Genomic DNA, 16,588 nt, shown 5'->3' with positions numbered 1-16,588 from the left:
TCTAACTGTCTTCACAGCCATGTTAACCTCCTCCTGCTCCCCAGTCACCCTCTGTCTCTGTAGAGGAAGAAGAAGCTGGGCTGCTTCTCTGTCTCATTTGGCTAATGAGTGTCTTTTTAACAAGGCATAGAGTGGAACTTACTCTAATGAGGCAGAGTTAATAGAAATTCCAGAGCAAGTAAAAAATTATAGTGAACATGCACTTGATATGTAGAGGCTCCAATCCAGACTTGTGATCTGCTTGAGAGAAGAACTGTCCAGGGAGAGCATTAGATTATTAACATGAGAAAATGGTAAAACTCCAACTGAAGTTCAAATGTGAAACACTAAGAACATACAGAGCAAGGTGGCAATGACCTTCGGCTACAGTTTCTAGATACGTAACCTTAAATCTGAAGTAAAAAGCCAAGTGTATCTATTTGGGTGTATGGGGGGAAAGAAAGCATCCCAGAGCAGATACCAAATCCTGACTCATCTGTGGATAACATTGTTTCTACTCTGTACTATATCCAGGCTTGCATTTAATCTTGACCCTAATTACTGGGTGATAGTGATTTTTTTTTTCAGTTCCAAGAAACCCTTTAAGCAACTGCCAAAATTAAATACTTGTGCTTGTTTATTCTCTCCACAATTAACAACAGATAAGATTTTTATCCTCTCATTCTCTGCTTCTGAGAAAGCCATATGCCCCTTCCCTTCTCTTTCCTCTTCATACATGTAAGAAAGCATTTTTCTCAGAAACAGCTCCTGAAATTTGGAGCTGGTGATAAATTTTAAACACATGAAGCTACAAGAATTTCCCCTGTGTTGGCATTAAATATGTGCAAAACAAAACAACTACAACACAGCTGTTTGTATATTCGATTGTTTGTAGCTAAAGAAAGAAAAAGAGTGTTTGTCCTTATAACTCAATTCAGCTCCACAGATCCATGCAATTTAATGCTCCAACTAGTCAGAGCAATCACAGTTACTGCAAGCTTCATTTGTGCAAACCAGATTTTGCATGTACAATTTGCCACAGGTTACTTGCACTTTCTACTCACCTAAAGGGGAGCACAGGTTATATGTATTTTCAAATGCTTGCTAGGAAAGAGAATTTTATATATATTGTATTTTATAGGTGTATATAGATTTATTTTCTGGAAATACTTTAGCTACGGTAAGGAACAGCAAGTCTGTGCATGGAAAACAACACTGCTCCAGATTTTTACTAATGGGATTACAAGGCTGACTCCATCACTCTGCAGCTGCCACTAAAGACACCAAAACCCGGTCCCTCTAGTGGACAGAGGACATCATTTTAAACTTTGAGTTAAAAGCACAAGTTCAATCATGGAACATATTAACAGAACCTGAAACCTAACCCCTACTTCCAGAAAGTTCCTGCTATTGATAAAGGCCTTCCTTTCTAAGTATTATTTTTTCTTCTTGTAATTAGTAAGCCATGCAAGCTCAATGGAAAAATACTGCAGAAACATGGATAAATATGACATGCATAATGTCTCATGATGTCTTACTGAGTTAACAAGTAGGTGACATGTTCATCTTTTCTTTCAAAGCAACTGGAAGCTGCTGACAACTGATTATGTGTCACAGAAATAATTACAGAACAGGAATTAATAAGTACGATATGTCAAACAAAACCCTGGGTATAATACTCTGGCAATTATGGAGCCCAAGTAAACAAAACTCAGCTTTAACCTTTAAAGACTGGCTGATGGCTTTTATACATGGATAGACTCCACAACTTATTAGAGTTGTAAAGTAGGTATGCTTTTATTCAGCGCTGAGGCTCTAAATAATGAGGGACTGCTCCTCCAAAAGCATGCGCACCTTTCCTTTGCCACTCAGTTCATTTATATTACATACAATGATTACCTAATCATGAGATTGCTTCACGCCTAATACATATGCAAAACCTATTCCCATTTAGTATTATAATTAGTTTTCTGGCACTCTTGTCCCATTGATGCGCTTGCGCAGTGACTCCAGGAGGTGGTCGTTAGGGGGCTGTGAGGATGAAGGCCTGTAGTTCCTCTTCATCACCACGAGTAACCTCTTGCTTTCATTCAGACTCAATGGGATTTCGGCTCCTATTCACACCTCAGGTTCGGTACCAGCCAGTTTTATTTCTCTCAAAGCAGAAACTTGTTGAGTTTGCAAATTTTGTTACTCTGGCTATTTTTTGTTCCTTTTCTTTCTAAAGATACTATTTAAACAAGAATGTCTTACATATTAAGCTATGAATATTATCTACTACAATTTTGCCCAGCAGCTGTAACTCCTACAATTCTGCTTCACCCTTCTAGCAAGTTTGACTCCTATGGCTCTGCTTCACCAAGCACAGCAACTGCTTAAGCAAGCAGGCATAATGTTAACCCTTTATTTCCCGGTATCAGCTTTGCTAGGTCTCAGACCACTAAGGTTTACGAGTCTCATGATTCCAGCCACTCTGCGGCACTGCTCAAGGTGCGCAGGCCATTAGCATGACGACAAGCAAGTTCACAGCACAGAGACAGCACGCAAAAACCGAGGGAATTGCTACACTTTCGAAGCTATCTTTAAAAGGTTCACGTACCGACAGCCGCTGCTCAGGTGCAGTCCTCAAGGTCCGTGCGCTCGGCGAGGCAGTTTCTGTCTGCCCCGGTCCGGCCCCAGCCGGTTCCAACCGGCTCTAACGGCTCCCGCGGCCCCACGGCGGGGCACCGCCCAGCCCCTCAGCCGCGGGCGGGAGCCTCGTGCACAGCGCTCTCGGCCGGGGAAGGGCGGGAAGCGCTGAGGGGACACGGGTGACGCGCGGCCCGGCCAGCCCCGAGGGCAGAGCGGCAGGAGGGGCTCCCGCCGCCACCCGCAGCGGTTCCACGGAGATTCCCAGCCGGACGGAGCGGGTGGAGAGCTCCTGAGGGAGCTGCGGCCTGCGCGGAGCCAGAGATGGAGCCGCAGGGAGCAGCAGCACAGCCGCCATCTTTCCACACCCCTCAGGGCGGAGGAGGTCAGGAGTGAAGGAACAAAGGTGAGCCTGGGTGGGAGGTGTTCTTAATTTGACCTTTGTTTCTCACTACTAATTGTGAGGTTTAGATTAGGTTCTCACAGTCATGCCTGGTTTGCCCTTGGAAGTAATTAGCAAGTCTTTATCTCAACCTGTGATGTTTCTCATCTTACTTTCTTCCTCCTGCCCTTACTGAGGAGGGGGAGTGAGAGAGTGGGTTCTAAGGTCAACACACTGCAAGCCAAAAATCCATTAACAATATGAAGGCCATACTCACATACAGCTCCACTCATGAGAGCTTATGGATAAAAACCTAGGTACGCTTTTGCCTATTTTGGTTGGAAATATGGCACTGAAGCCCTGTCATGCCCTCTTAGGATGTTAAAGTTGAGAATCCAGAGATTGATATCATAAACAAATAGAATATTGTTACAGTACTGCATCAAATAATGAGTACCACAGGCCAATAAAGCTAACTAGATCTGTTGTGTTAGGGTAGTATTGGTGGCTTAAGAAAAGCTGCACTGGTAATACCTGCTGTAAATTTCTCTTAGTTCACGTTAATTACATCACAGGTAAGAAAGTGTCAAAAAAAATGGTCACTAGAGTAACACAACAGAAATCAATCAAAGAAAAGGTTGTAGCTAGGGACCTACAAGCAGGAAGAGAAGTCAGTCAGGTGAAGATGCTCACAGAGTGCTGAGCAGAGCTTGTTTTCTGGAGGAGAAAAAGTTGTTTCTTTTAAGCACAGTGTCATTGCTTGTTAACCTTCATCACCATAGGCGTCCCTTTTCCAAAAGGAGACAGCTGTAGTGAGAATCTCAATGCAGCTTCACTTTCACAAGTTGTTTAATTTTCAGACCTTTATTTGTCACGGTATTTGGGACATTTAAAAACGACTGTTATAACAGCAGCAAGCAGCATTACTCATAATGCTTCTGATTTCACCAGCTGGAATGCTGCCACGATGAAAACCAAATTACTAAACTGCATTAAGACTTATAAATACAGCTATTTTTATTAAAGTATTTCTGAAAAGCCCTTGAACTTTCTCTGCATCCAGACAAAAACACAGGTTTGAGATCTCTGCAAAGTTTAAAACTCAAACTTCGGTGAAGTAAAATGGAAGTTATGGTTTGGGAGGCTTCTGTCAGAAGCCTGTTAAATAGGGGAATATACTTTCTAGGCTAGTGAAACATGGTACATAACTCACCTATGGTGAAGCTCTTGCTTCTCCTCAGCGTGTGGTCTTACTAGTAAAACAAAAGAGCCCCACCAAGACCACAAAAGGGATTCTAGAGCAAGTAAATAACATATAAGGGAGTTAGGTAAACAAGAGGTTTTGAAAATGAAAGTATTGAACTGGAGGAAATCACACCAGCAGAGTAATTCAGTAACTTGTTTTGAGATTGATGGTACCTACCATTTCATTAACAGCCCTGTCAAAATCATAGCTAAGTACTAATAATGTGAAGTGAGAAATTGCTGATAACACAAAGATCAGAGCTGTATAAGAATTAAATGGTATTAAGCAGAGCAGTAAGGCATGCTGAACATTCAATTATATGAGATGCAAGGCTTTTTATTAACAGATTAGGATAAAGGGACTTTGTACCATAAATGGTAACCTCCTCAATGGGAAATAACTGAAGATCAGATGAATTTGTATGTATTGCTTTGCCAAGGATAATGCATTTGAATTTGTATGCATTGCTTTGCCAATGAGCTACCAGAATAACATAGTCATGAGAAAGACAAATACAATGCTAGAATGTGTCATGTCTTACTGGTAAAGGTAGGGGTTTATTCACACTCATAAGCAAAGTTCTTCAGTATTTCTGAAGGCTGAGTTAATATAATTATGGCATGTACTTCCCAAAGGGTTTCAGATACAACAAACCAAAGGAAATATTCCTTCTCTTTCCTTAAGGTGAAAAAGACACAATTGTGGCTTTATAAAAACACACAAATAGAACTAACATATATTTAATATCCTCCTTCAGCTTTTGAAAGACAGGAAAAAGCCACTCCCATGTGTCAAAAGGGAGCAGTGACATGCTTGAGGTCAAGCAAAAAGTTGCAGGCACTGTTTTGCAGACATATTTCTCTGATCCCTTTGCCCTCCTGTACCTTTTAAGTTGTGTTCTGCCTCAGTAATTTGCCTGTATTTTTGTCACAGTGTAAATAAAATTTGTAAATACTACAGTTCTATGAGAGCCCTGTTTTGTAGTATGATTGAAGAGCTTCTGAAACAAAGCTATATAATGACACACCACATGGTTCAGAGACTCGTTACAGTATTGGCTCTGAGTAAAAACTTTTCAGCCATGTCATTTCAGCCTAAAAGATGTATCTAGAGAGCCAAGTTATGAGGCCTCTTGAAGGCCTCTCACCACTTTTAAACCATGACAGAAGCTTAAAAATGTTAGCTTCTGTCTAGCTAAAAATGTTCTTTCTTCTTTGGCTAGTCAAAAGACATTTTGTCCATTCAGGCCCCAAAACTGCCTGTCCCCTGCTCCCCAAGGCTTAGAAACTTATAAGCAAGGATGCTCTCTACCCCATAAAAATCACAGCTTATTTCAGATCCTAACCAGTAAATATCTGGGTTGAAATTACATGGTGGCCACTTAAAGTTATTAAATGTTGCACGTAATAAAATATTGCCATGGAGGCAACATGTCTGAAATTCCATCTCCAGTATTTACATGCTTTACTGCAATCCTAAATTCAGCACATTTAGTGATACTTCAGGACATTGACACAATTTCATTTACAGAGGCCACGTTATAGCTTGGAGCAGTGATTCCTGAAACTGCTTGTAATGCTTTTCCAGGTGTTTGAACCACTGCCTTCTCCTGCCTTTACCCAGAGAGAGCTGTTGCCTGATTACTGCCTACACCATCCTTGACTTCTTCTCATGCTTTTCTGCAAATAGTAGCTCACTTGGCTCCCAGAATAACCAGACAACTAAGAAGAGCTAGTGCTATATAACCTTTTATTGTATTAGCATAAGAATTATTCAAGCATTTAGTAACTTCAAACAGCTTTCCACAGGAAAATAGGTTGCCTATAAATTTTACTTAATAAAAGAAAATGCAAGAAAAAAGCAAACCCAAAAAACTGTCAGAGCTAATGAACCACTGTAGTTTTATTCATCTATATATAAAAAGGACAAGGATGTTCTGGGCAATTTACTCTAGAATAAGAGATTCCTTTCAAACCAAATAAGCATTCCTCTGGTGCATGCAAATGGCAATTCTAAGAACAGGTAGACGTACAGCTTCCTATGCACTTAACATTTATAAAGCAATACCACATAAACCATGATGCATTTGCACAAATATTTAAAAGTCAGAAAAACAGCAGGAAAATACTTTCAGCAGCAGCCTACTTTTATGACCTTTAACAAATCAAATAAAATTAGACTGCTGCTATTAGTCAGTAGAAATAGAAATTAATGCATTGTATGCAAAAGCACTATAAGACATTATAGGACGGCCTAGAGCCACCCCGTGAATAAGTATAAAGTATGAAATGCTATCAAAATAAACATTTTTAAACAAAAAGGGAGAAAATAGTGGGAGTAACACTTTGAAGTATCTGAGTGAACCTAAATATTTTGTTACAGAATGCACAGAACCATCATTCAGCAACATTCAAAAGGACAAGCTACTCAAACCCAGTGCTCTCTTTGGTGAGAAGCCTGGAAAAAATTATTTCTATTTTTCACATTTCAAAAGAAAAAACACATTAGATCAGCAGCAGGACTCTGAAAATTGCCTCCATCACCTTTAAAGCCATATTCACTCAGCAAGCATCCAGGAAGCTGAAAAGCTGTTAGCTTCCAGCTTAATTTAGAAGGTCTTGGGTTAGCAAGGTGTTCTGCTTGAAAGGAGAAGCACCCAAACAAGTACAGTTTGTATTGAATAAGACAGCATCATTAATAAAGTAACATTTTGTTCACTTTCCTTTTTGGACACCTGAATAAACATTGATTCTCACAGGTGCTGAGCTGACAGGCATCAAATCCAAGGGAAAGGCACAGTACTGAAAGTACTCAAACTTATGTACCATCCAGATACACACTCAAATTAATAGAATCCTAATTGTAGTAGAAAACTCCAGTATCACCAGCACAGCTACTGATCTGCCTTGCAGCACCACACATCTTACGCTTTAGTGAGTTGTAGGGATATTGGGCCCGTGGCTTTTTTTCACTCCTAAAGAAAAGCAACACAACCATTTTATCAATGCATCATTGAAGTCAGTCATCTTCAACACACCTTATGCTGTATTTTCCTCATATTTTCCACTTACTTCCACAGCTTTATCAGTCTATCAAAACCAAAATTTGATCTAAATCTTTCCATGACTATTCTTGAGTACACATTATGTCCAAATGACTCTGAAATTATATTCTACCTTCAATATTCTGTGTACAGTATCATCTGTAATTTTGTAGCCTAATTAAAACCATTCATGGTTCATACACCATGAAGGCTACCAGGGAGCTACTTCTTTGTCAGCCCACAGATAATCATAGAATCACACAATGGTTTGGGTTCAAAAAAACCATTAATTGGTTTGGGTTGGGAAGGACCTGAAGATCATCCAGTTCCAACCTTCTGCCATGGGCAGGGACACCTCACCACAGACCATGTCACCCAAGGGTCTGTCCAGCCTGACAATGAACACTGCCAGGGATGGCGCATTTACCATGTCTTTCATCAACCTGTGCCAGTGCCTCACTAGCCTCACAGTAAAGAACTTATTCCTTATATCTATATACATATTTCTCACATTTTCTTAATCATGGGTACTTCTGTAGTACAAAATGCTGCATGTGTAGGAGTATCTTTTGTAGATCATGCTGAATAAAAAATCATTGTGTTATTCAGCAAGTTAATTTTTATTTCTACTTCCCATCTAATGTTAATTGCTTTTGGTCTATATAAAGCTAGTTAAAGAATTTCACTTTCCTCTGCTTTAATTACAGTACTCTTTATGACATTTCATCCACCAACCTGTTCAATCACTCTCTAACTCCACTGAACTGTCAGGCAAATAAGTTATCTTCCACTAAGAACAAAATGGAAGAGTATCTTGAAAACGTTTTAATATTTTGATTAGCTTGTGTTTTTAAAAAAGTAATCCCCTCTCTTTTTTAAAAAATAGTGATTTTCATATCAGGATAAGAAAACCATTGAAATGGCTCCTTTTCTGCACAAAGTCTTTGTGGGTGAATAAACATTTCCCAATATCATCATCTGCATAAAAAAAATGAATGATTTCCATGTAGAGTCATATAACTTTAAACTCGTGTCTAATGTGGGTGACTGAAGAATCCCACTTCCACTTGCCTTGCTAATATTCAGAACTGTGCTAGTGCTATGATCATTTTTAGTGTTGCTGTCTGTAAGACTCTAACCAGTGTTTTATTGTAGTGTTACAGCTCCTTGGGTGCTGAACAGATTTCCTTCAGGCTCTAACATAAAGATCCAGGAAGTTTGTTTTGTTCCTTCATTTTGGAATATGCTTTGGCAATAGCTTTAGTTACTGAAATAGCAGTTTTTGTAATGCTTACAAAAGCATTACATGGTCAGTGTGCATGTCTGCAACTCTGTGTTTTGAAAACAGAGCACATTTTCAGCAACAGGCATCCTGTAGTTGTGTAAGAAACTGCTACAACACTTAAGTCACTAGACATACATTCAGCTTACACGGTCTATGTGTTATGCTCCTCAAGCTTTTGTTCTAAACAGTATCCTGAACTGCACCTTTTTACTGATCTGAGCTCAGAAACAGAGCTAACACCCATGGGGATTAACCTTGGTCCAATTGTATGAAGTGAACTTCTGCCTCTTTTATTGTCCTCAGTCTGTATGTAATACAGTCTTAGTCAGTGTTTGGCAAGAAACTGTTTCTGTGGGTGGAAAAATGGCATTTTGAAATCTCCTCCTTTCCAACACCAAAACATAACATCTTTTCACTTTTTTAAACAAGAGGCAGAAAGAGCAAATAAAAGTGTGAATGAAACTGAGATGTTTACAAACACACAAAGAGTGGTTCTTCATGTCAAAGCTAGTAGAGTCATAGAGCACCTTGCCAGAGAACATCATAGATGTTGGAAGTTCATTTAAGCTCAGAAAGGACCAGACAAGTTCTCTAAAAAGCATTGAAAGCTACTGCTAATACAGAAACTTTTATGTCTGGAAACTACCGGACACGATAATGTGTGGTATCACCAATATTTGCCTGTCTTGTTATTTCTCTAGGTGTCGGCCATTGTCAGAGGCAGAATGCAGCACTAGACCTGATCTCACACATGCACTGTGATCTTAAACAGTGAGTGACAAAGTAACAGTGATACTCATCTAAGGCTGTACGCAAATCCTAGGCTTCAAGCTAGCTTTCCTATAGCTGCAGTAAATGTTCTGACTTCAAGAGTACTACTTATTCTGGGACATGTCTCCCTCTCTCCTGTGAGTTAGCAATACTACCCTGAAGCTTAAGAAGCCACCCATTAACTAAGTTATGTAGAAATTGTTGTTTTCCTACAGATCTTTTCAGTTTCATTGAAAAAATCCCATTCAAGTTCAGTGACAATACCACACCAAAGTGTAGTGGGTAATGCATGAGGTTGTACAGCACTTAAAAAATCCATATTTAAGTTTATTCTGTTCATATTTGTTTTTCATTCAATAGGTCTAGTTAGCATAACTTGCATATTACCAATGTCTTGATGTTCTCTTGGTTCACGAATAAGGAGCCTCAGGTTCATTCTAAGTCATTCTCAAAAATTCTGTTTACAAGCAGTTCCTTATTGTATGGCACGTAGCTCAAGGGCTGTGGGTCTTGTGCAAGGGTAGAACAGAACCATGAAACATTGGCATCACTCCCTCTTCCAGCCAGCGAGGCAGCATTAAGGGCCATCTGGCCTCCACCAGATAGCACCCCTATCAGCATCTTCTCAGACACTAAAGTAGGTATCTTACTTTTCCCCTTAGTTTTCCCCCCGACACTTAGTAAATGCCCATTTTGTATCAAGTGCATCAAAGCATATGCACAACTATGTGCTTTTAAAAATGCAAGCAGGTTACCAACATTTCAACAGTTGTATGATACAAGATGTTTGGATGCACTCTGAAACTATATAATGAAATATTGTAAGTTCAGAAAACTTGTCAGTGGTGTCTATCTGAAACAGCAGCTGAAGTGTACTGCTTAAGGTACCACAGTACATGGAGAGTTGAACTGAATCTCGAAGTTCATGTGATTGCAGTTTATTCCTTCGATGCAAGACAGGCAACAAATTATATATGTTGTACGGAAAGCTGTTTACATACTTCTAAAAAATCTGCAATAATTCATTATGGCCTTATTATTTTAACTCACCGATAACAAGAATTTTAGCTCAGGTGCTATTAGCTGGAGATTAACAAGTAAAGTTTTAAATATTTTTCATCTCTGACACCTCTAGGATTTTTCCATTAATGTTCTTGACCACTGTAAAGTGAATGTAAGCCAGCAGCAATGTTGTGCTTTTCTTGGCTTTTATACAAAACTGCTCATCCACATGCAGTAGGGTATCAGCAAGTTGCAGATCAAAGACACTAATTAAGGTACAATAGAAATAAGAATGGCTGAGAAGCAGAGCTAAATCCTGACAGGGACAGCTAGAGAAAACAAACAAAAGGAGGAAGGAGGACACAGTCTTTTCATAGCTGGTAGTGAGAACTCTTGGATTTGGAGCTTGCATCCACCTCTGACGAAGTACTTGGTTCTTCCTAGTTCTGTCAATTTAACACTGACAGTTTTGTTCCTCAAGGTTTCATGCTTCATAAGGCTACTAAACTTTGGAAGTCATGTTTTCCAATTTTGGGAAATTGAACAGAAGCAAGGCCTTCAGATTGCCCAAAGAAAAAACTGTGCATCTCTTTCTTCTGCTCCCCAATGGAAGATAAGCCTTTCTAAACAGACTCTTCAGCAGCACAGTGCTGGGGTTCTTTGCTAGTAAAAGGTAAAAACAAAACCTGTGCATAAGGGTACATTAACCATATAAGTTTTTCAGTAAATAGGCATTGCAGCCAGGTTTAATGTCTTATTTCTCATATTTCAGTCTGAGTTTCTCTACTGAAGGTAAAATGGAGTTCTCAAGGAGCCATATGCTATTTTTTTGCTTCCATCTGGTTGCTTAACACTTCTATGCTAAACTTCACCTTAATTATCATCAGTACTACTCAAAAACTTATTACCATCTACAAAAGAAATATTTCCCACCTTCTGCATCCCTGTCATACATACTACTACTGCTACTTTAGGACTAAGTCCTTTATGGATTCATTTAGCACAACTCTGCGTCTTGGCTGTCACATTATTGAAGGTTTCAGAAATGACTCCTGTTTTGCAAGACTAGATGCCTGCGGTACAATGGAGAGGGAATCAATTTAACCATGAAAACAATAAATACTTGGAAATACGGCAGGGAAATTATTATCTATAGTGTTTACTGCACATCAGTTTGCAGAGCCTAGCTTATTCTGGCATAAGAACTTAATTATAGAGATTCTCTGGATGAAGCTAGAAACACACAGATGCAGGTGACACACAGAACATCAGTAGCTTGAATGTAGGCTGCTAAAAAAAGGGGAACTTGGATCTTGTAAAATCCAATAAATCATAGAATCATGGAACGGTTTGTGTTGAAAGGGCTCTTAAAGCTCATCCAGTTCCAACCCCTGCCACGGGCAGGGACAGCTTCCACTAGAGCAGGTTGCTCCAAGCTGTGTCCAACCTGGCCTTGAACACTGCCAAGGATGGGGCAGCCACAGCTACTCTGGGTAACCTGTGCCAGTGCCTCACCACCCTCATAGTGAAGAATTTCTTCCTCATATCTAATCTCAGTCTCCCCATTTTCAGTTTAAAGCCATTGCCCCTTATCCTATCACTACTTGCTCTTACAAAATGTAGGTGTTAGAATCAAACAAGACAGGCTTCCAGATATAAAGAAAACTAGTGATGATACAAAGAAATAGATACACTTCTGGCTAGAAGACCTTGACTTCCTATCATATGTCAAAAACATTCCTGGAGACAGATCTCATTGTCTTCTTCTAGGCTTGTATATTAAAATATTATTCTTTCCTCTTAGAAATTTACATGTGATTCAGACTGATAAATTAAACTATTTCCATCCATTCCCAGCTAATTTGTCAACATGGCAGGAGGCAAGAAGAAAAAATAAACAAAACTGAAAACCAGAAGCATTGTTTTAAGGATATTTATTTGTCCTAATAATGCCAGTGTAGTTGCAATAAAATGCATTAAAAGAACTACAATGAACAGAAGAATAGATAACATCATATCCATTCTCACATTAAGTCACTGAGTTCACTGTGAATATTTTCATCCCAATTCTGATCCATATTATCTGGCTGCCATGTCTTTTCAAGTTAACAGCTAAGCAAGGAGCCACACATAATTACAAACAGCCCAGATCTATAAAGCAGGCAAACAATAGTTATATTCAGTTGCTCTTCCTTCTTTCAGCCCTGGCACCATTTCTGTAAACAAGAGGAGTTGCAGGATCAAGGGAAGAGATGTCATCCTCACCTTATTTACCAGGGGAGCACCTGAAATGGTCAGCAGCTAGACCATCAACAGAAGTAACATCCAGGAGAGGCTGAGATACCTGAGACACAACATCATCCTGCCCGTGGGCTCTGCATGTACACCTTCCATAACAGGGCACTCATCTTGGAAAGACAAGACATTGTTGCAAGCAAAAGAATTACAGCTAATGAATTTGAACATCACTGTATTCATGGGGGAAAAAAAAAGTGGGTGGATGTGTTCAAAACAGATGGTAAGAGGTATTAAATGAAATTAATGCTATTGGCTGGCAGCTGCAACTGAGAGAAGGGGGAGAAAATAATACAGAATTCTCACAAAAAGTCAATGCAGAAGAGTTTTTAATCCTAGAGCTGAAATCCAGCACTGGTTCCTTTGGATACGACTCTCCTACTGAAGTGAAATATGCTCCTTGCAATTCATGGCAAGGAGTGACTGATGGATTCAAAGGGCCCACCAAGCCTTGTGGATTCTGAAGGTATGTCAGGCTGTTGAAAAGGGGCAGCAGAAAAAAATAGATATAAGAAGCGTACAAGTCCTGTCTGAGAGCTGCAGACTGACAACCTGACCCACAAGGCAGACAAGACATTAAGACTAAAGTTCAGCTGTGGATCCCAGAAGACCTAAGAAGTTCCATGTGAGAGAAAATTATTTTGCATTCAGCACTAAATCCAGAATTTTCAGTGCTGCAAGATTTCCATGAGTTTTTTCCCAGCTGCCCAGCTCTCAGAGCAGAAAGGACTGAAGCAATCTAAGAGGCCAGCTCCCAAGGGAGCCTGTAATCTCTGCTCAGGTACAGGGGAAGGCTATACATAATGACATACTTTGAACCCAGACTGGTTTTCATCAAAGAATCATGTAAAAGACTAGGAATCCTTCACAATTTTTTATATTGGAGCAATGTTGCCGCTTCACAAGACCTAGATCAGTTTGATTTCTATGTGGACTCTAAGAAACATTTCTTTTACAAACAAACCTAGAAAAAGGTTCATGAGGGTGAAACAGGAGTGCCAAAGATTCTCACAGGCTTTAAGCCTATCTTACTCAGGAACATATTCATAAGACACCTCAAAGATACATCTCACTGGAGCAATTTTGAGCTCTTGCTCATGAATACATTGCAATCGAGCAGCAACATGTGGGAAAAAACAGGCCACTGAATATTTTCAGCACATTTTCAGAGTAGGAAATGTCTGTAAAGCAAAGGATATGATTGCAACAACAGGAAAATAATCATAGACAATACTGCACGCTGCACAAAGATATTTGTACATAGGCCTGCATGCTCATCCTTGCCTCTCAAGTTTGACATGCCCAATCCCTCCATAAGATTTTTCTTGACAAAACTAAATCAGAGCCGCAACAAGATCCTTAAACACAGTCTTATTAAAAAGAGACAAAGCTCAGTTGCAGATCCCTATTCCTGAACAGCTAAATACCAGATACCATGTATTCCATCCAGTGCACTCAGTTGTAGTACCTTAAAGACTCATTCACTTGCTTTACATAATTATGAAGAAAGGGGATTTTGCAAGTAGGAGGAAAGGAATTAGGAGATGACTGTCAGAATAGATGACGCTCAGAGGTATGCACAACTCTGCAGGTGATTCATAGATACTCTTTTGCTTTCCTGGTGAGGAAGGATCCTGCCCTATAGCAAACTCTGAAACAAAGTGTGTTTACCTGTAATGCAGAAGCATGGTGTTAGCTCTTTTGGGGATACTTAATACCACAATGTGTGCATGCTCTTCGGCAGGCAGGGTTAACGATGTAGGATACTGCGCTTTTGCCTGCAAAGGGGAATAGGTGAGAATGACATACCAGTGCAGTTCCCTACCCCACGTTTCTTGATACATATCTTCACTACAGTGTGCACAGGGTCTCTTAGGTAGGTTTTACTTTCAGTCTTGTACACTTGGGGTGGTGGCCTTCCCATTTGGCCAAGAGGAAGCAGGTGGATTTTTAAGACCTGACAACGATGTGATTGAACAGAGTTCTTCACTATGACCAGATGAACCGGGCAGGAAGCAGGGGGACAGGGCAGAAGTAGAGCTATCACAAAAACTCTGCTCACTACAGTATGGAGAATTAAGGAGTTAGTTCCAGCAGCTTTCACTCCATAACAGAGGCCAGCACCATGAGGGTTTAAAAATGGAAAGGCTAAACTGAATGCCTTTCCCTTGGGCTAACTCTACAGTAAAGACTTGAGAGGTGACAGCCTGTGTTTTAAATCATTTAACCTCATTATGATGGATTACAGAGCAAAGAAACTTCTTTTAAAAGATACCTAGAAAGGTCAAAACATGAAATTAATAAAAACATTTTTCTAGGAAAGCTGGAAGTTTCTTGGATGTATAACATTCACAAGTCAAAGGTTATGTGCTTTGGTATGCTGCTCTGATGCCCTTTTACATTCTTCATTTGACTGATTGTGGGAGGGCTTCCCATTGTGTGAAACATCACTGGACAGATTTTTCTCCTCATTCTTTCCTGTCCTTGCTTATTTAACTCCAACATATTTTCCAAACTGCATTTTAAACTGGTAATACCTGGTCAGTACCTCAGTCAAAGATCTAAGTTTAGCTAAAGCCTTTTTCAGAGCAGAAAAACTCATACGAGTATTTCCCTTTTTGGGTAAATCCTGCAGTAAAGCACATGTCTAAGTCCCACTTAAGCCACCAGGCACTTGAAAACACACTTGAGAAATAAACATAGAGCTCTGTTCAGCTGAGCTGGGCACTGCTACTTTATTCCTGCTGACTTGCCTGTATCTTTGTACAACTGGAGTTGCTTGCAGGAGTGAAAGCTCACTGTCCCAAGAGAAGCAACCAGCGTTTCCTCTTTCTCTCAAGTGACACAATATACTGCAACAGCCAAGCAACAGGAATTTGGAAAAAAGCAGGAGAGCAACTTTTTGCTGTGCAGAGGGTCTTTTTTTAGGGCTTTCTAGAACTTTTCTACAAACCTATTCAAAGGTACTGTAAAGACAGATCTGCAGAAGTTTTCTGGGAGAAATTCAGCTTGCCTATTCCCAGGCACACAATACTTTTTGACACTGCCCAGAGCATTCCAGGCACCCAGATGGCTGGCAAATGTAACACAAGACTTCCCGGCCATCTATACTCTCCTGAAGTAGTAGTCAGCACAGCCACTCTGTAGTGCCTGAGGTGACGTCAGGTATCTCAAACAGTTGGGCTTTGACTTTCTGCAGCCTGGTACTGCCCTTCTAACCGAAAACAAAGCAAAAAATGTCTTGGGGTATAACAGTAACTTCATCTCTAAGAAACTCACTGGAGCTAACCGTAGAATCATGAAATCATTTAGGTTGAAAAATACTGTTAAGATCATCTGCTGCAACCATTAACCTAACACTGTCAGGTCCACCACTAAACCATGTCTCATCTATACATCTTTTAAATACCTCCAGCAATGGTGCCTCCACTGCTCCCTGGGGCAGCCTGTTCCAATGCTTGAAAACCCTTTCAGTGAATAAGTTTTTTCCTAATCTCCAGTCTAAACCTCCCCTGGAGCAGCTGGAGAGCATTTCCTCTTATTCTGTCACTTGTTACTTGGGAGAAGAGACTGACACCCACCTTGCTTCATCCTCCTTTCAGGTAGTTGTAGAGAGTGATAAGGTCCCCCCTGAGCCTTCTCCAGACTAAATGCTGCCCAGTTTGCTCAGCCCTTTCTCATAAGACCTGTTCACCAGCTATGTTGCCCTTCTTTGGACATGCGCCATCACCTCAACATCTCTCTTGTGTTCAGCTTTGGGCCCCTCACTACAGTATTCAAAGTAAGGCCTCACCAGTGCCCAGTACAGGGGGACAGTCACTTCCCTAGTCCTACTAGCAGAGCCAAATGCATTGCATTAGCATGTGGTAAATATGGTCCTTTCATGGCACCTGACTCAGCAAAAGTATCTTCAGTGTGCAGGATCTATAGAACTTAGCTAAAGATCAGTGGCCCTGG

This window comes from Neopsephotus bourkii, unplaced genomic scaffold (genome assembly GCF_033783945.1).
Source record: "Neopsephotus bourkii isolate Nb327-2 ecotype Australia unplaced genomic scaffold, CSIRO-AGI_Nbou_v1 NB_1655, whole genome shotgun sequence".
NCBI classification, from domain to species: Eukaryota; Metazoa; Chordata; class Aves; order Psittaciformes; family Psittacidae; genus Neopsephotus; species Neopsephotus bourkii.
This window is presented reverse-complemented; position numbering follows the sequence as displayed.